The 25,633-nt window shown below is 26.2% G+C and overlaps 1 protein-coding gene across 6 annotated transcripts in view; it reads right to left on the bottom strand.

Annotated features, from left to right (window-relative positions):
• The window catches only part of LOC111674948 (venom dipeptidyl peptidase 4), a 269,708-nt gene that overhangs the window by 44,389 nt on the left and 199,686 nt on the right, over window positions 1–25,633 (bottom strand). Inside the window, exon 1 of one of the 6 annotated variants that reach the window (XM_046946147.1) lies at window positions 6,265–6,528. The exons of 4 other annotated variants lie outside the window; for them this stretch is intronic. The gene's annotated coding sequence lies outside the window, so the exon portion shown is untranslated. Of the gene's footprint in view, window positions 1–6,264; window positions 6,529–25,633 lie in introns of those variants that run through there. One more of the 6 variants, XM_046946149.1, reaches the window with a different exon arrangement.

The raw sequence follows: 25,633 nt of genomic DNA, 5'->3' as shown, positions 1-25,633 counted from the left end.
TACACTTACAAACATACATATAAACAAAACTCTAAACAAAATGGAATAAAATTTGTAACGCATAAAAGGAAGCGGAAATTTATTACACTTAAGACCTTGTATATCCTTTTCCACCTATACAACTACAAGGTAAACTACAAAATAAATTTAAATTTTAATATTAACAAATAAATAATTTAAACTTTTTGATTAAAAATAAAGACGTTTTTATAAAACCATAAAAAAGGCAAATAAATGATTTATGGGAAATACAATTGAATCTAACGCCATAAAACCTTTAATGGGAAAAAGGCATATGAAAAGATAATATAACATTCAAAATTTTTAAATAATAATGATATTTTTTTTAAATTATCATTCATTATTATATATATGCATATAAATACAAAAGAAGAGAATCTAAATATGTTTTTTTTTCATCACAAAACTAATCATTCATTATATTAAGATTGAAAGTCGTAGAAAGCGTGAATGCAAGAAAAATGAATACCGAAAACCATGATAATCACTGTCATTATATATATATATATATATATATATATATATATATATATATATATATATATATATATAATATATATATATATATATTATATAATATATATATATATATATATATATATATATATAATATTAATATAATATATATATATATATATATATATATATATATAATATATATATATATATATATAATATATATATAATATATATATATAATATATATATAATATATAATATATATTTTCATGAAAGTAGTATAATAAAATAACCTCAAACAGCCATTGTCAAACACATTCATTCATTCATTTATTTATATTTATGCCTACTACATATTTTTACTACGATTTGTATATTCCCCTTTAAAGAGGCTAAGATTTTTTTCAACTAACAATCAAAGTAAATTATGCGTAGAAACCTACATCAACGAAACAATAACTTTTGAAATGTCTATGATGTGCGTGGGTTGTTTATTCAGTGTTGAAGTGAAAAACTAAAATTATTCGAAAAGTCTTGTAGTTTTGCCCTTTATCTATGATCATGTAAAAATTAGAAAAGAAAGATTTATTTCCCCTTTTGTTTAATTTTCCCACTATGCGTTGTAGTGAAAGAACTTTAAAACGCAAAAAAACTCCCTGCGGTTCATATATATTTACGGACTTTCAAAAGAAGTTTAACACCCTACATCATTTCCTACAGTTTTTTTGCACTTATTATAAAAAATTAAATAGTACTTTTTGAAGAATAAAAAAAGTACATTTTTTCTGTTCTATATTATAGAAAATTCAAAAAGTACCTTAAGAAGAACGAAAAAGTTCCCCTATATGGATTCTTACAAAATCCGTACCCGACATACTTAATTTTATTAAAATGTCAAAAGTACCAAAAAATTCCCTTTTATAGATTATCATTAACTTCGGGCTCTACATGCATCCGGGTTTCAAATTAAATAATAGTACAGGTTAATGAACGAAAAAGTACAAAAAAAAAAATCACTTCTTATATGTTATTATTTACTCGTAGACAATTAAAAAAGTACTTCTTGAACAACGAAATTGTCCCCTTCTATAAGTCATCATTTACGCCAGTCTGAACATGTTAATTTTCATGATTCCCAGAGTAACAAAAAATATCCCGATTAGCATAGTTATCAAAATTCAAAAATAAAATTTTCAGATGTTGTCTTGAATTTTTACTCATTTTTTCTTTGTTTATTGATCGATTTTGTTGATTTTATTTGAATTATAGAAAAATCCAAACTTACAGATATTTGGGGTCTTTTGAAAACTCAAGGACAGACAGACATTACAAAAGTACTTGGAATATATATAAGATCGAAAAATTATATAACAGAAATTACAAATCGAATGTGAAACTTATATACACCTTTCTCACGAAGATGAAATTATTTAGTGAAATCAACTGCAAGCCATTTTGCCAATAAAATACAGTTAAAGGAAATTGTTTTCAAATTATTGTAATTTTACTTATAATTTATATAAAACAATAAGTTTTTATGAACTAAGTGCTGCTATAATTGATTATGAGTATAATTTACTGATTGTAATATTATTGTACTAGTTACATATTAATACACAGAAATACATTTGCAAACTGGTCTATAAATATTTATGGATTTGACATTGAGTTTTTCTTGCCAATTATTTACAAAGTTTTATTATTTGAAATTCCACTTGGATATAATAGTTAGCAGAAATTATTAAATTACTACTTAAGCTTAAGTTTATAGCAGATAAATTCTTTAATTTTTTTCATACATTTTATTTAAAAAAACTTAAATATTTCCCAATGTATTTTAGTATTTCATCGAATTTTTCCATATTTATGTGTAGATTTTCAGTTAATATTTTTCCATTTGTCAATTTAACATCAAAAGACATGCATGCATTTGTTTCTGCATGATTTATTTATTCATTATTTCAGAGATTTATTTAATGTTCAAAATATAATAAAATCAGTTTAACAAAAACATTTATATGCATGACTTAATGAAATAAAAAAAAAAAAATAAAATAAAAATATTACCTATATTTTATTTTTATTGTAGTTGAGTTTAGTTTATTATTTTCTACAACAACTCTATGTTAAAACCTAAAACTTTGAAACACATGTGAGTATGATTTTTTTTTTGGGAAAAATATGTGAATGATATGAAAATTAAATTTTATTTTATATTTTTCTACATATTTATCATTCGCATGTTAATTATTTTTGAAGTGTTTGTTGTTTTGTTGTGTTGTGTGTGCCGCCTGCACAAAATTTGCAATAAACCAAAAAAAAAAAAAAGTGTGAAAATTATGCAAGCTTATTTTGTTTTATTCTGTGTTGCATATAAATTAAAAGAGAAAACATGTTTAATGCATAACTAAGTACATGTTTCCTTTTTTCAGGCCATGACTGAAATCGTAAAGAGGGGGAAAAAGTGTGAGATAGAATATTTTCTGATATCGAACTGAAAAGGTCTTTGAAATTGTTTTTATTTTTTTATAACTTTTGTAACCAAGTTATTCATCGTTTCAATTAAAAAATATAAAAGGAAAAAAGTTCAGTAAATTTGTTATTATACAATACCTACGAAGATCTATTCTTCACAGTTATTTCTAAAATTTCAAAGTTTCAGGGTATGTTACCTTACTTTGGCTATATTGAATTCCCGGGGAAAGTGGGTCCTTCCTTAGAATGATTTCACACGGTGCCAAACCAGAGAACCACATTATCTTGGAGAACCGGTAGCCTACAGGGTACAATTTCGGACTTTGTATTGTAATTTGAAAGGTCCCTTTGGGGTGCATTTAAATTCACGAGAAGAGAATGTCGGTTAAAAGACTGATGCACAGTAAAGTTGCCGAGATAACAGATACCTCACAGAAGAGTGACTGTAAACTGACTAAGTGTTCAAAATGAGTTGAAGTTATATTATACGGATTATGTATTTTATACGGATTATTACTCATATATCAACCGGTATACATAGAATTTGTCACATATTTTTCTCTATGTTGGATAAATGGGAAGTGATAGTACCAACATGGACCAAAAAACGTCTTTGGTGAGTCGTCTAATCGGTTTACCATGTGGTTAAAAATGTATGATCGTGAAATAAGGCCAACACTGCAAGTGTCTACGTAAAGAACTTCGTCTTCTTGTAAAGTTGTAATTTCGATTGGAAATAAATTTGGAAACATCTAAAAAAAAATTGAAATTTAATTCACTACTTCTTAAATGCAATTAGAAATGGTGTTATTTTTGTTATTTTTATTTAAATTATATTCCTACATATTTTTCGAACTTTTTCTAAAAAACTTTAATATACAAATATATTTTTGCATTTGGCCAAATAGAAATACATACATATACACATTTAAAAAAATCACTGCCATAGTAAAGCTTTATAATGCATTTTGTTGTTTTGCATTATCCTTGAAACTATTTTCGAAAAATAATAAAACAGAAAAAAATGTTTTTGTTCTCATTCTTGTTTTTATGAATGATTTGGCAGTTTCCTGCGAATTCAAGGCACTCACACATACACACACTATAATGGAATGGTTACTTGATGTTCAGAGGCTGAAGATGATGGAAAGATGAATAAGAAGTAAACAAGTAAAATGAAAATTTTAAAGCACGTACTTAGGCTTCACATTATACTAACATATTATTTGTAATATATTTTTTTAAAAAAAGGTATAATGTTATTTATATTAAAAATAAAAGTTGCAGCGGTGGTAAGCTATACAAAAACATGACAATTTTTTTAACTAATTAATCAATAATTTTTGAGTAATTTTACATTATAAGATGAGTGATTACTGTTATAAATATGCAAAATATTTAATAATAGCAGCATTTAAAAAAACCTCTTCATACTTATTGACATGAGTATATGATGGTTGATAGTAAGAATTTTCATATTAAAAAAAGAATGAAAGTAAATAGCTGTAGGCAAGTAATTGAAAAGTGAACAAAACTAAAGAAAGTGGAACAAAGCAAAATAGGAAATGCAAGGTTTTCTTATTGCAACTATGACAACGTAATGCATTTCATAAAAGTTAAGTTAAAATAAAAAAAAATTCTATGAAAACATGTATGTTTTTACGAACATGTTTGTATATTGAAGGTTACAAATATGTAATTGATGACACATACTCGCACCAACCTTTTAAATAAACATACATATTTGCATTTGTGTTTGTATAGAAGTGACTACCTAAAATAACAATCATTAAGAGACTTTGCCCCCTTAACAGTTTCTATGGCTAAATAAACGTGCGATAAAATAACAACTTAACACTCTTGACACTTAACCGGAAATTAGAAAAAGTATTCCAAACTTATAAACACAAAAGCACACATGTATCCACCCTGTATTTTTAGAGTTTTATTAATACCAGCTACTTTTTCATACCAATAACATTTAGCTTTTACTAGAACCATCAACTTGGACATATTCGTAGACAAAAGGTAATCTGGGTTTAAGAGCTGCAGGGTTAATATTTTCTGCTATTTGATACTTTTTCCAAGCAAATGGTTTTTTGATCTTCTATGACAATAATATGACCTTTCTTTCGTCTTTTCTATTTTGAAGTTTTTTCATTATAAAGGTATTTGTCCAAACGCTAGTGTAATATCGATTTTTTAATGTGGTCACGTCTAATTTATCAAATATTTGAACAATGTGAATGAACCATAAAAATAATGTAAGAAAAAAATATAAATTACAAATTATGTGTAGATATTTATGTACCATGTAAGAATACTGCTCAGCCGATGCATATTAATGTACAGAACACCAGTGATTTTTAAGATTTCAAAAACTTTAATTTAAAATATAAATATGGCTTGTTAAGCCCTTAAATATGGAGATTGTGTAATGTAATTCAGTTAACCATTAATGTTATTTGATTTAAATTTTATAACAAAAACGGTATTTACAACCAATTTATGAGATTCAAGGAGTTTTTGTTATTGGGTTATTTTTCAGGTACTTTTTTGTATTTCCATTATAATCGTATACTACAAATAAACCTAAAGAAAAATAATAAATAAAGTTTTTTAAGGATACTTTTGGCGTAGAAAAAATATTGGCATTAAACATTCCATATTTCTAAAGATAATTTTAAAACTTAGTTTCTTACTTCATGCACTTTGAATAATTTATTCTAGCAACATTCAAAAAGAATACAATCTAACACAACGATTCTTTGCCCAGAATTTCGATGGTCATGTTTATTATCTCACTTGCTTACAATAACAATAACAACAACAATACGCACACCTTCAATTTCAAGTATAAAATAATTAAATAAACATCTGTTGTACTTTTACCATTTGATTATGATTAGTTTTCTTTTTTTTTTCATCTATTAAATTTTACTTTAAACACACAACAAACAAAATTTGCATAAAAAATTATTTATTTGTTTAAAATTTTACACCCATTTGTTTTCTAGATTTTTATTAAATATTGTGGGCTTTTTTAGTTCTTATTAAATTTTCAAATTTATGTAACACATGGAATCAACAACAGCATCAACAACAACAACTATTAGAAAACATTAAAAGTTGCAAATATTTTTTGTAGTCGAATGAATGACGCATTTAATTTACAAAAAACAACAAGCAAAACGCAAAAACTTCTTCCTGTTTTTTTTTTAACAGGAAAATAAATTTTGAATATTTTTTTGTTTAAATTTTGTGAAACAATAAAAAAAATTTAAGACTGTTTTTAATATTTTCTTTTACACATTAACAGCAAACCACAAGCAATCACCAAAGACAACAGCTGTTTATAAAACTTAAATAAAAATTAAAGAATTCTCATTATTATATTTTTAAATTGCAAAATTGCGCGCCATATACTTTTGTTATTGTCTTAATTTGCTTGATTTTGCAAACAATCTTTTACACACGGGCAAATTGTTCGTTTATTTTGTTTGTACCCGTTAAACAAATTTTCCCGCTTTAAGTTAATTTTCCCGTTAAGACGTTGTAAACTGTTTGAAGGTAAACATTTGACTAAATGTCTGATTTGGAGTAGCTCGGAAAGCTTTAAACTACTGTCAAGCAAACAAACAATAAAATCAAATACACACAAGGTGTCCTAGAGGTCTTGACAGTTTACTAGCAATTTGTTATTTTTTATTTTATTTATTTCTGTTACTTGCAAAGCTTTTTGCAGTAATGTTTAATTGCTTATGAGCTTTCGGTGTTTAACTGTTAAAAAAGCTTTCGGTTTAAAATTTTGCTTAGTATTTTTCTGTGAGGTGGTTAACTACAATAAAAGCTTTTGGTTTGGTTCAAAGAATATAAAAACATAACAAACTTTATGTTAGTATTTTTGGAGAAAGTTTTTTAGTAGAGATTTTAATAATTTTAAGCTATAAATATTAAATGGAAAGCTTTTTATAACATATTAATATTATTGAATATATAATTGTATAACTGTTATACAATTATTGGAATTTTGATTAATTTACAAGGTGTTGTGGAAATATTAAAATTTTATTTCCGTTCAAATTTATTTCAATTACAAATAAATTAAAAGTATCAATCTATTTATCTATCTATCTTTTTTTTAATTATTTATCTGTCTATCTATCTATCTATCTATCTATCTATCTATCTATCTATCTATCTATCTATCTATCTATCTATCTATCTATCTATCTATCTATCTATCTATCTATCTATCTATCTATCTATCTATCTATCTATCTATCTATCTATCTATCTATCTATCTATCTATCTATCTATCTATCTATCTATCTATCTATCTAGATCTATCTATCTATCTATCTATCTATCTATCTATCTATCTATCTATCTATCTATCTATCTATCTATCTATCTATCTATCTATCTATCTATCTATCTATCTATCTATCTATCTATCTATCTATCTATCTATCTATCTATCTATCTATCTATCTATCTATCTATCTATCTATCTATCTATCTATCTATCTATCTATCTATCTATCTATCTATCTATCTATCTATCTATCTATCTATCTATCTATCTATCTATCTATCTATCTATCTATCTATCTATCTATCTATCTATCTATCTATCTATCTATCTATCTATCTATCTATCTATCTATCTATCTATCTATCTATCTATCTATCTATCTATCTATCTATCTATCTATCTATCTATCTATCTATCTATCTATCTATCTATCTATCTATCTATCTATCTATCTATCTATCTATCTATCTATCTATCTATCTATCTATCTATCTATCTATCTATCTATCTATCTATCTATCTATCTATCTATCTATCTATCTATCTATCTATCTATCTATCTATCTATCTATCTATCTATCTATCTATCTATCTATCTATCTATCTATCTATCTATCTATCTATCTATCTATCTATCTATCTATCTATCTATCTATCTATCTATCTATCTATCTATCTATCTATCTATCTATCTATCTATCTATCTATCTATCTATCTATCTATCTATCTATCTATCTATCTATCTATCTATCTATCTATCTATCTATCTATCTATCTATCTATCTATCTATCTATCTATCTATCTATCTATCTATCTATCTATCTATCTATCTATCTATCTATCTATCTATCTATCTATCTATCTATCTATCTATCTATCTATCTATCTATCTATCTATCTATCTATCTATCTATCTATCTATCTATCTATCTATCTATCTATCTATCTATCTATCTATCTATCTATCTATCTATCTATCTATCTATCTATCTATCTATCTATCTATCTATCTATCTATCTATCTATCTATCTATCTATCTATCTATCTATCTATCTATCTATCTATCTATCTATCTATCTATCTATCTATCTATCTATCTATCTATCTATCTATCTATCTATCTATCTATCTATCTATCTATCTATCTATCTATCTATCTATCGATCTATCTATCTATCTATCTATCTATCTATCTATCTATCTATCTATCTATCTATCTATCTATCTATCTATCTATCTATCTATCTATCTATCTATCTATCTATCTATCTATCTATCTATCTATCTATCTATCTATCTATCTATCTATCTATCTATCATCTATCTATCTATCTATCTATCTATCTATCTATCTATCTATCTATCTATCTATCTATCTATCTATCTATCTATCTATCTATCTATCTATCTATCTATCTATCTATCTATCTATCTATCTATCTATCTATCTATCTATCTATCTATCTATCTATCTATCTATCTATCTATCTATCTATCTATCTATCTATCTATCTATCTATCTATCTATCTATCTATCTATCTATCTATCTATCTATCTATCTATCTATCTATCTATCTATCTATCTATCTATCTATCTATCTATCTATCTATCTATCTATCTATCTATCTATCTATCTATCTATCTATCTATCTATCTATCTATCTATCTATCTATCTATCTATCTATCTATCTATCTATCTATCTATCTATCTATCTATCTATCTATCTATCTATCTATCTATCTATCTATCTATCTATCTATCTATCTATCTATCTATCTATCTATCTATCTATCTATCTATCTATCTATCTATCTATCTCTATCTATCTATCTATCTATCTATCTATCTATCTATCTATCTATCTATCTATCTATCTATCTATCTATCTATCTATCTATCTATCTATCTATCTATCTATCTATCTATCTATCTATCTATCTATCTATCTATCTATCTATCTATCTATCTATCTATCTATCTATCTATCTATCTATCTATCTATCTATCTATCTATCTATCTATCTATCTATCTATCTATCTATCTATCTATCTATCTATCTATCTATCTATCTATCTATCTATCTATCTATCTATCTATCTATCTATCTATCTATCTATCTATCTATCTATCTATCTATCTATCTATCTATCTATCTATCTATCTATCTATCTATCTATCTATCTATCTATCTATCTATCTATCTATCTATCTATCTATCTATCTATCTATCTATCTATCTATCTATCTATCTATCTATCTATCTATCTATCTATCTATCTATCTATCTATCTATCTATCTATCTATCTATCTATCTATCTATCTATCTATCTATCTATCTATCTATCTATCTATCTATCTATCTATCTATCTATCTATCTATCTATCTATCTATCTATCTATCTATCTATCTATCTATCTATCTATCTATCTATCTATCTATCTATCTATCTATCTATCTATCTATCTATCTATCTATCTATCTATCTATCTATCTATCTATCTATCTATCTATCTATCTATCTATCTATCTATCTATCTATCTATCTATCTATCTATCTATCTATCTATCTATCTATCTATCTATCTATCTATCTATCTATCTATCTATCTATCTATCTATCTATCTATCTATCTATCTATCTATCTATCTATCTATCTATCTATCTATCTATCTATCTATCTATCTATCTATCTATCTATCTATCTATCTATCTATCTATCTATCTATCTATCTATCTATCTATCTATCTATCTATCTATCTATCTATCTATCTATCTATCTATCTATCTATCTATCTATCTATCTATCTATCATCTATCTATCTATCTATCTATCTATCTATCTATCTATCTATCTATCTATCTATCTATCTATCTATCTATCTATCTATCTATCTATCTATCTATCTATCTATCTATCTATCTATCTATCTATCTATCTATCTATCTATCTATCTATCTATCTATCTATCTATCTATCTATCTATCTATCTATCTATCTATCTATCTATCTATCTATCTATCTATCTATCTATCTATCTATCTATCTATCTATCTATCTATCTATCTATCTATCTATCTATCTATCTATCTATCTATCTATCTATCTATCTATCTATCTATCTATCTATCTATCTATCTATCTATCTATCTATCTATCTATCTATCTATCTATCTATCTATCTATCTATATATCTATCTATCTATCTATCTATCTATCTATCTATCTATCTATCTATCTATCTATCTATCTATCTATCTATCTATCTATCTATCTATCTATCTATCTATCTATCTATCTATCTATCTATCTATCTATCTATCTATCTATCTATCTATCTATCTATCTATCTATCTATCTATCTATCTATCTATCTATCTATCTATCTATCTATCTATCTATCTATCTATCTATCTATCTATCTATCTATCTATCTATCTATCTATCTATCTATCTATCTATCTATCTATCTATCTATCTATCTATCTATCTATCTATCTATATCTATCTATCTATCTATCTATCTATCTATCTATCTATCTATCTATCTATCTATCTATCTATCTATCTATCTATCTATCTATCTATCTATCTATCTATCTATCTATCTATCTATCTATCTATCTATCTATCTATCTATCTATCTATCTATCTATCTATCTATCTATCTATCTATCTCTATCTATCTATCTATCTATCTATCTATCTATCTATCTATCTATCTATCTATCTATCTATCTATCTCTATCTATCTATCTATCTATCTATCTATCTATCTATCTATCTATCTATCTATCTATCTATCTATCTATCTATCTATCTATCTATCTATCTATCTATCTATCTATCTATCTATCTATCTATCTATCTATCTATCTATCTATCTATCTATCTATCTATCTATCTATCTATCTATCTATCTATCTATCTATCTATCTATCTATCTATCTATCTATCTATCTATCTATCTATCTATCTATCTATCTATCTATCTATCTATCTATCTATCTATCTATCTATCTATCTATCTATCTATCTATCTATCTATCTATCTATCTATCTATCTATCTATCTATCTATCTATCTATCTATCTATCTATCTATCTATCTATCTATCTATCTATCTATCTATCTATCTATCTATCTATCTATCTATCTATCTATCTATCTATCTATCTATCTATCTATCTATCTATCTATCTATCTATCTATCTATCTATCTATCTATCTATCTATCTATCTATCTATCTATCTATCTATCTATCTATCTATCTATCTATCTATCTATCTATCTATCTATCTATCTATCTATCTATCTATCTATCTATCTATCTATCTATCTATCTATCTATCTATCTATCTATCTATCTATCTATCTATCTATCTATCTATCTATCTATCTATCTATCTATCTATCTATCTATCTATCTATCTATCTATCTATCTATCTATCTATCTATCTATCTATCTATCTATCTATCTATCTATCTATCTATCTATCTATCTATCTATCTATCTATCTATCTATCTATCTATCTATCTATCTATCTATCTATCTATCTATCTATCTATCTATCTATCTATCTATCTATCTATCTATCTATCTATCTATCTATCTATCTATCTATCTATCTATCTATCTATCTATCTATCTATCTATCTATCTATCTATCTATCTATCTATCTATCTATCTATCTATCTATCTAACCTTTGTTTTGTAAACAGTTGCAATGATTAAAAATGTATATCATTTATTTGATAAAATGCTTTACTAAGCATTTATGTAGATAATTTAGTTTTAATGAAACATACGTTACATTGTGAAATTTCCTACTAACTAAAACTACAGACTATATTTAACAAAACATCCCTTATGGCTAATACAGTGTGTGTTCGTATTCAGTTAACTCATTTGAAACTTGTTAACATTACTAACCCGCAAGCCTAAGAAACGATATCACCTGTAATAGACTAGAAACATCCAGTGAGTAATTTTCACAAGAGCAATTTTGTTTTGCATGTAATTGACTAAAATCAGAAAAAAAATTCTTATATTCTCAAATGCATATACGTACATGCTACAGCATAGCATATGCTGGTTAAAAGTATGACAGTCGTATAAGAACATAAGTATTGTTTTTTCCCACTTTTTACTTTTTGTCAAATTTTTGTTAATTGAGTTTAGTTTGCCATAAAATTATTGTTCAAATTGTTTGCAATGTTGTTTTTTTTTCTCTAAGAGCATGTAGTTGTTTTTTGCTGCTTTTGTGGTTGTAATTATTCGCTTCGTTAAATCCCCCCAACGTTTTTGAGAGTATTAAGTTGCTGTGACGTTAAAATGAAGGAAAGTGTACATCGTAATAGTTCTGTAGAGAGTAGCCACACTTTACTTTTCTGTATTCTAGTATTAAGTTTTCTTTTCTCCAAAAATTTTTGATGTACAGTATAAATGTCAACAATGTTTTTCTGCTGTTTTTAAGTAAATTTTGTAAATTTATTTAGGATGATATTTATATGTATAAGAGTAAATTGTATTCGAGTGAAAGAGTTTTATACGGGAATAAGTTTAAATGTTCATTTAAATGTTTTATAGTTGGTAAACATCAGTATTGTGTTAATTGTTGTTGACTTTATGTCGATTAAATTTAATGGCTTTCAGTATGAATTTATATGAAACAAAAAACCAACAACAATATTTATATTACATTGTTCATTAGGGCGGTATCTTTATATATACCAATATATCTTAGTTAACTTAAATTTAGAAGAATTGACAATAAATAGCAGACTAGCAGAACAATCTGTCTGGTCATAGTATAAACACTGGCCAATAGTGAAGGAATCTGAGTTAAATCTAAATTACTTTTTTATAAAACTAGCATTGAGTGTGAGTTGCAAAGTAAATTAGAAAATTTCAATCGGCTCTGTCTTATATTCCCGATGTTTTTCAATAATGTGATAATGTTTTGCTTCCTCATAAAAAATTTTGTGGTTAATGGTGAATTATGAAAGTTGTATGTGTTTCATATTAATAGAATAAGTTCTTTACCTTGTAAGGGGTTATATGCCAAAGTTTACTTTACAATAACATTTTAAGCAATTATTTTAACAAGGTAATATTATTGGTAGTAACTTCTTACCGCAAACGTTTACAAGTAATTAGAAAAAGTAGATGTTTTAAATCATCATCTGCAGTTTTAAGGGCAAGAGGGCTAATGAATTAGAAAGTATAAATATAACACATTATTAGTAAGGCCCCACTAGACTACTTATATGTAATCCAAACGCAATGTAGTTGTCATTAAAAAGTAATTAAGTAATTACAATTTAAAGTCATTACCTTTTTTCTCTAGGTAATGTGTTAGATTTTTTCAATTAACTTATTGTAACAGCTAATTGCATTATTTTTTTTATCACATATAAAATATTGGTTTTAGATATACATACCTCTATATTTAGCAGTATCGGTATCTCTGTTTCTCTGATGAAGTTTCGTGTAGGATATTAGGAAAATTAAATTTTAACGAAACATTAGCAAAAAATTGGGTCAAACTGAAAATAATTTTAACAATTTGTTCGTACTCAGATAATAAGACGAAAGATGAATTTTTTATATGGATTTATTCATACTGTTTCTTTAGACAATTTTCGTCCGTCTGTTTATCTTTTGATATAAGTCTTAGATGAAAGGATGCAATTTTCAGCTGTTCGTTTGATAATGTGATATTCTCTCTTCAGTTTAATTCATCGACATAAGAAGTCAGTTTTAAAAATTAAATTCAATTCAAGTTAAACTGTTGTAAGAATGTATAAAATATTTCACAGCTTTTTAAATGAGAAAAGTAGATTTTGTTTACATTTACATTTTATAAAATACGAAAGATTTTGTTGTTGCTGATGATGAATAACATTATTATAAACCCAATTTGCATTAAATTGTGGCAAATTTTGTATTTACAAAACCCACAAACCAATTTGTACAACATTTAAATTCAAATGTTCATTGAATTAAATACAAGTTTAAATGAATATTTACAAGAAAACGAACTTTTTGCACACTATCAACGTAGGAAATATTTGTGAAATGTTTTAATATGTTAGGCCCTTTCCATAGGTTCCAAATGAAACGTCAGTTTTTACAAAGTCCATTGGCTGCATTAATGTTAGTTTAGTTTGTTGGTTAGTTAGAAAGGAGAATAAACCAGTGTCTCTGAGGCAATCGAAACCACATCTTCCGGAGTAACAAACTTAAACACTAACCCACCGGTGGAACATAATGGTAGTTCATGTTTTTAAAATATAAAAGACTTGACTATAGACTAGACTATAGACTAGACTATAGACTAGACTATAGACTAGACTATAGACTAGACTATAGACTTGACTATAGACTAGACTATAGACTAGACTATAGACTAGACTATAGACTAGACTATAGACTAGACTATAGACTAGACTATAGACTAGACTATAGACTAGACTATAGACTAGACTATAGACTAGACTATAGACTAGACTATAGACTAGACTATAGACTAGACTATAGACTAGACTATAGACTAGACTATAGACCAGACTATAGACTAAACTATAGACTAGACCATAGACTAGACTATAGACTAGACTATAGACTAGACTATAGACTAGACTATAGACTAGACTATAGACTAGACTATAGACTAGACTATAGACTAGACTATAGACTAGACTATAGACTAGACTATAGACTAGACTATGGACTAGACTATAGACTAGACTATAGACTAGACTATAGACTAGACTATAGACTAGTCTATAGACTAGACTATAGACTAGACTATAGACTAGACTATGGACTAGACTATAGACTAGACTATAGACTAGACTATGGACTAGACTATAGACTAGACTATAGACTAGACTATAGACTAGACTATAGACTAGTCTATAGACTAGACTATAGACTAGACTATAGACTAGACTATGGACTAGACTATAGACTAGACTATAGACTAGACTATAGACTAGACTATAGACTAGACTATAGACTACACTATAGACTAGACTAGACTATAGACTAGACTAGACTATAGACTAGACTAGACTATAGACTAGACTAGACTATAGACCAGACTATAGAGACTAGACTATAGACTAGACTATAGACTAGACTATAGACTAGACTATAGACTAGACTATAGACTAGACTATAGACTATAGACTAGACTATAGACTAGACTATAGACTAGACTATAGACTAGACTATAGACTAGACTATAGACTAGACTATAGACTAGACTATAGACTAGACTATAGACTAGACTATAGACTAGACTATAGACTAGACTATAGACTAGACTATAGACTAGACTATAGACTAGACTATAGACTAGACTATAGACTAGACTATAGACTAGACTATAGACTAGACTATAGACTAGACTATAGACTAGACTATAGACTAGACTATAGACTAGACTATAGACTAGACTATAGACTAGACTATAGACTAGACTATAGACTAGACTATAGACTAGACTATAGACTAGACTATAGACTAGACTATAGACTAGACTATAGACTAGACTATAGACTAGACTATAGACTAGACTATAGACTAGACTATAGACTAGACTATAGACTAGACTATAGACTAGACTATAGACTAGACTATAGACTAGACTATAGACTAGACTATAGACTAGACTATAGACTAGACTATAGACTAGACTATAGACTAGACTATAGACTAGACTATAGACTAGACTATAGACAGACTATAGACTAGACTATAGACTAGACTATAGACTAGACTATAGACTAGACTATAGACTAGACTATAGACTAGACTATAGACTAGACTATAGACTAGACTATATAAGTTATACTACAGACTACACTATATACTAGATACTATATATATACTATATAATATATTTTAGACTAAAGACTGGACTATAGACTATAGTATACACTAGATTATAGACTCGACCAGTCGCTGATTCAGGTCGCGATTTTTTGTAGGGGAAGGGGTGTGGCTGGTATGAAATTTTGTTTTTTACTTGTTTTCTTTTTTCCTTCTTCCTCATTTTTACATTTTATATGAAAAACTTTCGGTTTTATGGGGAAATTTATTTTTTAAATAAATTCATCAAATCTCATTTAGTTTGAATGTAAGTTTTTCACATTATAAATTATACGAAAAATATTTTTATGGTTAAAACAGTAAATATAATGATGTCATTACGGAAAATGCTCGGACATCATTTGTTTTTGCATTGTTATGTATGAGTGTGCATGATGAGAAATTTTAGAATGCGGGATTATGTTTAAATTGGAAAACTAATTTTACCATACAATTTTACAATGAAAAATTTAATTAAAATTTTATAGTTGAGTGTCCCGATAAAATATTTGTTTAGATATGTTGACATGGTTGGGAGTGTTTAAAATCTATAGTGGTTTTGTAAAGACATTAAATATTGGCGTCAAAAATATTTAAATTAATAGATATAAGATTACATATTTTGCCAAAATTATTGTTCAAAATAAGTTTTATTTCATTATTATATAAAGTATGTTCGAACATTCCCGTAAGATTTTAAAATAATTGGTAATGGAATTTTTTTTTTTTTTTTTTGGTTTTTCAAAGGCTTTTATAATCGATAAAATGTGAGATTTGGGATTTAGAGAACACTGGGAATTCTAATTGCAGGTCCTTGAGTGCAAATATTTTGTTTATTTTTAATCAGTATAAAATATTTCTCATTAGAATTATTTACTTATCTAATTAAAATATTGAATTTCAATTGAACTTCAGTTCTTAAATTAATGAAATAACCTTCAATTTGTGCATGTACATATGTTATTTGTATTTAAAAGAGTAAATTGGTTGTCAAATAAAATCACTAATTGACAGTTGACTAAAATATAGTAAATCGTTAATTGTTGTTTGCTTTTGCACATAACATCAATTAAAACCCAATTTTCGGAGGATTTGACAGTTTGTTTGTGAAAACATAATAGGATATCGATTGTTAAGGTCATGTAATTCAAATTATTTACAACATTTGTTTTAGCATTAGGGGGTTATTTAAGTGAAACCACGGGGGTTTAACAAAAGATTTTTAATTTTTTTTAAGATTTTTATTAAAAATTTTTAAATTTTTAATTGTCTTTGGAAAACAAATTTAATTCTTGTGTGAATTTTGTTTCTCCTGTTGTCCAAAAGTCAATTCATTTGAAAACATTGTTTACCATTTTTTTATTTTAAGCATAACAGGTTGGTCAATCATATGGAACCAATTGGCTTTGTATCCATATAGACCACTGGTCAATCTATTTATTACCTGATGATGTTTGAGTAGCTTGTCAGTTTTGATTGATGAACCCAACTAAAAGGGACAAGCAAATAAAGATAAAACCTCAAACATATTCTAGTGAACATTAGATTGTGTGTGTGTATTTTTAGTCAATATTAAAACAACTCTATGCTGGCTAACAAGTTTCAAATGCCCAACTAACAAACTAAGTTAACAAGCTGGGTATTTGAAAAAAAAAAATTAAAAATACACAAACATATTTATTTTTTCTATAACTGACGTTTATTGCATGCAGCTAAAGAGAAATTGGGGTTGAAAAAAAGTGTTACTTTTAATTAAGAAGTTTTAACAGAATTTGTCCTACATGGCGTTAAAAATGGAAACAAGTGATAAATTATGATTTTGACACTAGTATATGTAAGTCTATTTAAATATAAAAACCATTCTTAAATTTTGACTATTTTACGATCTATTAGTACAATATTTTATTCGTATTTTGAATTTGTACAGATTTATGTTGCACGTTTGAATATTTAGAATTTGAAATACTTACAATTTTTACATAATCCTAAATCCGTTTTTAAAAGATTTTTTTGTGGTATTTTTTATTTTTTTATACCATGCTTCCATTCTTACTGAACTTTAATACTCTTTGGTATAGTGTTTTTCTTTTTAATTTTGTTTTGTGTTTTTCTAACTAATTCACATGAATGTAGAATAAATGTTGATGATTTCTGCAACACAATAGTAGAAAAAGGATTTGCTACCAACATAAAAAAGAAACAGAAACACATAAACTCCTTTATTCATACACACGTACTAATAGTATTTACACCTAAATACACAAGCTTGACAAACTAAAATAAAAGAAAACACAAACAACAGTAAAATTAAGAGCATCAGTAAAACAACAAAAACATTATGACATCCAGTGGGGTATTTTTATTAAATTGTTAGTCCAATTTAATTGAAATATCTGAATAAAGTTCCGAATTTAGATCACGAGTGCGTTTAGAAGTTCTTAAAATACCCTTAGGGTCTCATTTTATAAAACGAAATGACAAACGTTCAAAAAAAAAAAAAAAAAAAATGTATGGAAAAAAATCAAATTTTCAAAAATTTCCCAGTGTTCTTCATACAATTTTTATCGTTAACGAAAGTTTCGTTTTATAAAATGAGGGGGTAAATCACAACCTTCTTTGAGGTCTAATCAAGAATTGTACTAAATTTAAATTTTTTAAGAAATTTCTGAAAAGTGTTTTACTCTAAGAAAAGCTTACTTTTAAAGAATTATTTTAAATCAAGAAATGTTTGAAATTTTCTGGACAATATGTACATTAAAAAAAATAATTTTTGAAAAATGTTCTCGTTCTCTTTAGATATCTGAAACTTTTTCACCATCACCCACTGTGCAATGTTATGACATGTATTGAGCAATACAATTAAAAATGCGTACAAAGTAAGGATTCATGTAGAGTGAATATAAAAACAATATTTATTCATAAGAAGTGCAGGGTTGAGGGGAAACATATGTGGGTTTAAGTTTGCTTGTTTCTTGGTGAGAGTGTGTGATAATTGTTTGTACGTATTTTACATACATACATATAAGGGACGTAAGTTTTTGTCTTTAAATACACATAAGAGACGAAGTACACACGATGGAATATGTAGGATTTTGTATGATTTAAAACTCTTCAAAATGTATAAAATGTTGTAAATTAGTTTACAAGATTTATTTTTAGTTCTTTTTTTCCATAAAATAAATATAACTTTCAGTTTTTTCTAATTATGATTTTCTACAAGATTTTTCCTATTGTGTTTAATTTAAATTAGTTCCTTAAACATATCTAAAATCCACAAACAGCTTCCTTCCCTTGCTTCAGATACAAATAGAACATTACAAATACTTACTTTGTATTTAACAAGTTCCTTATTCATTTCAAACTTAAGTTTACTTGCCACAACCAACAACAGCAGAATTGTCAGTATTATTTCTGCCATTTATTCCAATTTCATCTTTTGTTAAATTGTTGCTTTAGGGTTTAAAATGTACAAATCTAATTCATAAAATGAGCTGTTCATAAGAAGTCTGTTGCCTTTTGTAATAGAAAAAGGGCAACAAGAATGAAAAAAAAACAACCAATAGAAAATAATTATGTTAATTAAATCATAATAATAACAATGGCAATACCATGGAATTGCGATAATTAAGGGTTTCATTTGGTAAAATGTTAATAAGTTATATTTGATATTAGGTTTTAAGGCAAAAAGGGTGTTAATTAAATTATTATTTTTAGCTTATAATAATATTGATATAAAACTTAAAATAATGATTGGGAAAATTAGGAAGAAATTACATCTAAGAGGGCACTTGTGGAATACTAATTCTAGGAAATATTGATTAAAATTAGTACAATAAAATTAGTACAATAAGTGTTACATGTAGCGTATGAGTAATTTATAATCGGCAAAATATTTCATACGCATTGTAATTGAAACGTATGTGTCTGTGTGTGTTATAAACCTCGATTTGGGTATTACTTTTAAATATATTTGAACTTTAATAACTTAAACTATACATTTGTCTTAAAATGTACTCACTTTAGAATTTATTAACTTCTATCATCCCCATTGCATGATTCAGCTTGTTTGTTTATTTTTTATAGTAACAGCTACGATGCATTTTTATAACCCACATACATTAGGTGTTCCAGGTACTTCAACTGTAATGCTTAAACAATTTCGTATATATTTTGACTTACCTGAAAAAGAAAAATATTTTATTAGAAATATACATGAAAATTACTAAAAAAAATAAAGTCTCATAAGAGCAAATTTATGATGTATAAAAAAGTTTTAATTCTAAATACATGCAATATTTTAGTTTAATAACATTGTGACTAAGAATTTTTATAACAAATATAATATATTTTTTCATGAAAAATGCATATTTTTCTTTAAATTTTCTTTTTAAAATTTCTTTATAGAAACTATGGGAAATTTTAAGTTTTTTGTTTGAAGCGTTTTATAAGTGAAAATATTTTAAGTTTTACATTTAAAATCGCTTAAAAATTTCTATTAATTTCTTGATTTGAGGCTTAATCATATAAAATTCCATTTTTGTAAAAATATTAAAGAATAAGTAAAAAATCGCCTAAACGTGTGCTTACTCTCTTCAAGTACGATAGTATAAATGGCTTGTCTGTTGCTAAACCTTTGGGTAGCACTCGTAGGCTCTCTCCTACTAGCAAGTGAAGTGGTGTCAGGGCTTTCCTATTATTCTTCAAATACAAATCTTGAACGGCTGTTACTAAGCCACTAGCTCTTTTCACTAATAAGTGAAGTGGTGTCAGGGCCTTCTCACCAACAGAAAGAGCAATCCTTCTCTGTCCTACCACAAACTGGTTTAATACTTTTGTTTTAAAAGAGCAATAAACGCATAATCTTTTGATATGATGAATATTAGCTTCAACGATTTTTTGCTCTCTATATGAAATTTCATACTTTAGAATTATAATGATTTATTTTAGCAAAACTATTTGCAATTTGAATCCCTTGTATACTGTTTCACTAAAGTTTTTATGACTATGAATAAATTTCAAATATGTATAATAATTCGTTTGTAATACTATGATACGGAATTTAAATAAAAAACAAAACTGCTTTGTTATTGAAAATCATTTTTCTGAATACCTTAAAGTATGCTACATTTATGACTATACAATTTATAAAATTTTCCTTTTGAACGGTTCTTCCTTAAGGTATTTAAGTAGTTATCAAAAGTTTTAAAAACAAATGTTGTATAAAAAATAATTTTTGATAAATCTGCCAATGTTTACCTAAAACTGTAGTATGTAGTTGAAATCTTTTGCTCATTTGTATAAAAAATTCCTATTAAAGTCTGTGTTTTGGATAAATTACTATTTAAATTCTTACCAAAACATTCGACAATTTTTACTATACACTGTACTGTAAGTTGTTAAATTACTTTAGCAATTTGATGCTGCTGTTTTGTATTCAATTACAACATATTGGTGTGTGTGAGTCTATATGTGGAATAAAGTTTTTCTATTACACTTGGAAAAATTTCATTAACAAGGTAATAAAAAGTAAGAAAAAAAAGAACATTCACAATTTCACTCCTTGTTTGAAACACTTTAAGACACAAAAACAAGAAATATTGGAAAATAAAAAGCACCTTTAGCGTAATTAATTTGGTTTGAATTGTAACAAGGAAATAAAATAAATTTTAGCTTAAGAAATTTTAAAGTGAGAACTTTTTTCTCTAAAAGTGTTTAACTGAAGCTTACTTCGGGTTTTTTTAATTACTTATTTTTCATTTCTGTTTCCTGGTTTTTATAGTACTTTAATAAATAGATTGTTTGCATTTTGCTTACATTTGCAAAAATTCTAACATAAAGAAAGAGTTGAAAAAAGTTTTTTTACATAAACAAAGGTGTAAATTAATCTGGTTTTTGTGTGTATTTCAACAACAAGAAAGTTGCTGTTTTCAAGAAATTTTAGCTTTTTTGTGAAATTTGTGCTTTGATTGATGTTAATCAGTTAAATGAATGGGTTTGTTTACGCATTGTTAAAACTTATTTAAAGCTAATTTTGTAAAATATGTATGTATAAGTTTGCGTGGCGTATGAGTGATTTTTTATTACTAATGTATTTTTTACGCAATGTTGTCCCCCCAAACAGACCATTTTTCTTTAAATACATTGATTTAGTGCAATTAGAGCAAACAAGTTGCAAAGTTTAACTTATAAACTGTGTGTAATAGTTTTAAACCTGTTTGTTTTAACGCTAATGTTAAATTTCATTTAATGTATTGCAAAACTTTTTACATTGTTCTTAAACTTAATATTTCTTTTGTTAATTATTTAACTTTATTTCATTAACAGTTAATAAATAACAATAAACTTGACTTAATGAGTCTAACAAGCCATTTACAATAATTATTTATATTTTCATTATTTTATTTATTCAGTCGTTCAGTCATTCATTCATTTATTCACTGTTGACACTGAAAACAAGTCAACAATACTACAATAAATAACAGTTTTTTTGTATATAAATTTGTTCACTGTTTATTGCATAATTTGTCGAGCATTGTAATATGAAATATTTTTCTTTTAAATCATTTTCATGTTGACGTCAATCTTTCAAATGCGATGAGTGAATTTATTTGTTTTCGTTTTTTCTTTCATTCATTCTTTCTACTTTGTTAATAAACCAGCTAAACGTTTTTTTTTTTTTTTTTGTAGAAGAAAATCCTAGAAACTAAAAACGTTTATATGGATTTATGTTTGTTTAATAGAACGTGTGTGTGTGTGTTTGTTTGTTTGTATGTATAGAAATTAAAAAGGATCATTATAGTTTAAGAACGTGATTGAGCTGACGAAGGATAAAATATAGCAACAACGACAAGAAGACTACAAAAATTTGCATAAAAACTAAATTAATTTTTAGTAAACTAAATACTGTGTTAAACATGTAATTAATCATGAAACTGATGACTGGGTTTAATAAATTAAGCAAAAATTTCGTAAACATTATGTGACAAATAATATTCGATACATTTTTATATGAGAAATACTTGAATATTAGATATTTAATACTGATTTCGAATGTTTATTTCGAATATATATTCGGCCTAAGGAAGGAAACCTGTTTCTGTTCATCTGAAACTGTATGTTCTCCTAATCTGTTTATATAAATCGGAAAAGAATTCCATTTATCGTTACAAAAATACATCAAAAGGTAGATTAAACAGTTCAAATGTAAAAATTTCTCTCTCTGTTAGTTACATAATACGTATGAGTGTTTAGGAATTACAATGATAATACTCATACGCAATGTTGGTTCGTTGGTTCTCATCTTAACCAATTTGAAGCATTTAATATTATTATTTGTTAAATTTTCGTATAAATTATGTATTCTCACCCATTCATTTCTAGGAGTTTTTATATTAATACATACATTCTTATCATATTTTAAAAAATGTTTTTTTCCTAGTCTTTTTCACACAAATTATATAAAACAGTCTCGTCTGCCCTTCAAAAATAATAATTTGTATTAAAAATTGAATTGTTATGAGACTATAAACACCAGATCAAAGGATACTGTATGCACCATATAACAATAAAATCCAATCAATCATGAAATTATGGTTGCCAATTAATCAGTGTAACAAAAATGAAGTAGTTGTTGTACTAGCTGTTCATGCTATTGGTAGTACGATCCATGTCAGGATGTTCGTGAGTATAGTAATTATTTTTTTTTATTTTATCTTGATATTTTGTTGTTGCTGTTCATTTAAATCCTTATTGAAGCAAACCGACCTATCAGCAATAGTACTCAGTCTGTAGTCATTAGTAATAGTTGATTGGTCATCATATGGCTTGTGATAATAGTAAATTCTGTTACACTCACTCACTCACTCACTCACTCACACGTTTCCAATTTAATAACCCTATACGTGAATCAATAAGCAGTTTTAGCGACCCTAAAGAATGCCCACATGACCAGTTCATAATTTCTTTATCTATGTGTGTGGATGGATGTGCATTGCCATATTATAAAGGATTTAAAGGAAGTGAAATACTCATACAGCAGATGCCATTTTTAGTAGGAAAACAATAAAGAAAAGAAAAGGATTATTAATGAACATTGTTATATGTGTGAGTGACACAAGAGGAAACAAAGTTCATTGTAATAGAAGAAAACACATTTAATATTCTTTTATTCAAGATATGTTTTATAATATAAAAGTTTTTTTTTTGTTCTTTTTTATTAATACAAAATTAAGATTGAAACATTTTTTAAATTAAAAAAAATATTTCTTAAGACATTGTTTGTTTTTGTATAAATGAATTAATTAGTGGTATATAAATTAAATTTACTTTCAGTTTTTTGTTAAAAAATCAAACCAATACTAAACCGTATTATTGTTATTTTTACTAAATTTTCCTTCACAATTCAAGCTAAATAAAATTCCAAACAAGTGTAAAATATCACATTTGCAATTCCTCGTATTTTCTTTAAAACGAAAACAATTCATTTAAAATTCTATGTTTTTTTTTTGCTGGTGGAGCGAATAATATATAAACAAAATTTGAATAATTTATGAAATTGTTATAGACATCAGTCAGTAGTCTATCACCATTATCATCATGATGATAAGTTAATCAAAAAAACATCATCAACACAATGATGACAATTACACACACTCAATCATACATACATACGTAAATAATACCAAGTCATACATTCTGAAATATAAATAAATACTCACTTGCAATGAAAATATTCATGAAAATAACAAAAGACAAATATTAGTTTAAAACAGACAGGGGGAATTTATCAAATCTAAAATATAAGTGCTAAGACAACTGCGAGACAGATAGTTGTATTAATTTATTGTTTACCAGAATCGTCTTGTTGTTTTCTATAGTACTTATATAAATGTTAGGCTCTGTTGCCCATTACTGCTGCAATAATAAAAAAAAATACATAAGACATAACGAAAAGAAAAACAATATTTGCGTTATTATTTTTCTGTTGTTTTAAAAATTTAACAACAGCTGACTGTACTTTTTATTTGTATGTCTAAGGCAGTCAAAAATGAAAAAAATAAGAATTATATAAATGACTTGTAGAACACCAATTCAGTAGTAAATCGCATTTTACTAATATATTTTTGGTAAAACCGTTTAAAAAATAAAAAGTTACAAAAATTATGCTTCTTGTGGGTGTAATTGTTTTAAAAAAAAGTGATAGCTTTATCACTTTGTAGACAGTTCGAAATTTTACTTAACTTCAAGATCAAAATAAAAAAATTAAAAAAAAAATTGATTTTAAATATTTAAAACAATATTTCAAAGGGCTTCTGTAAATAAGGCGTATACTTAATATATGTACTATCAATAAATAATAAACACTTATACGTACAGATGTCGTTAAAAAAATGCAGTGCAATTTACAATATAAGACTTTGCACCGGAAATGAGGATGAAGTATTTTTTATTTACAATACATTGAT

Source organism: Lucilia cuprina, chromosome 3 (assembly GCF_022045245.1).
Source record: "Lucilia cuprina isolate Lc7/37 chromosome 3, ASM2204524v1, whole genome shotgun sequence".
Lineage (NCBI taxonomy): Eukaryota > Metazoa > Arthropoda > Insecta > Diptera > Calliphoridae > Lucilia > Lucilia cuprina.
The sequence above is the reverse complement of the archived record's forward strand: the minus strand, read 5'-3'. Positions and strand labels throughout refer to the sequence as shown.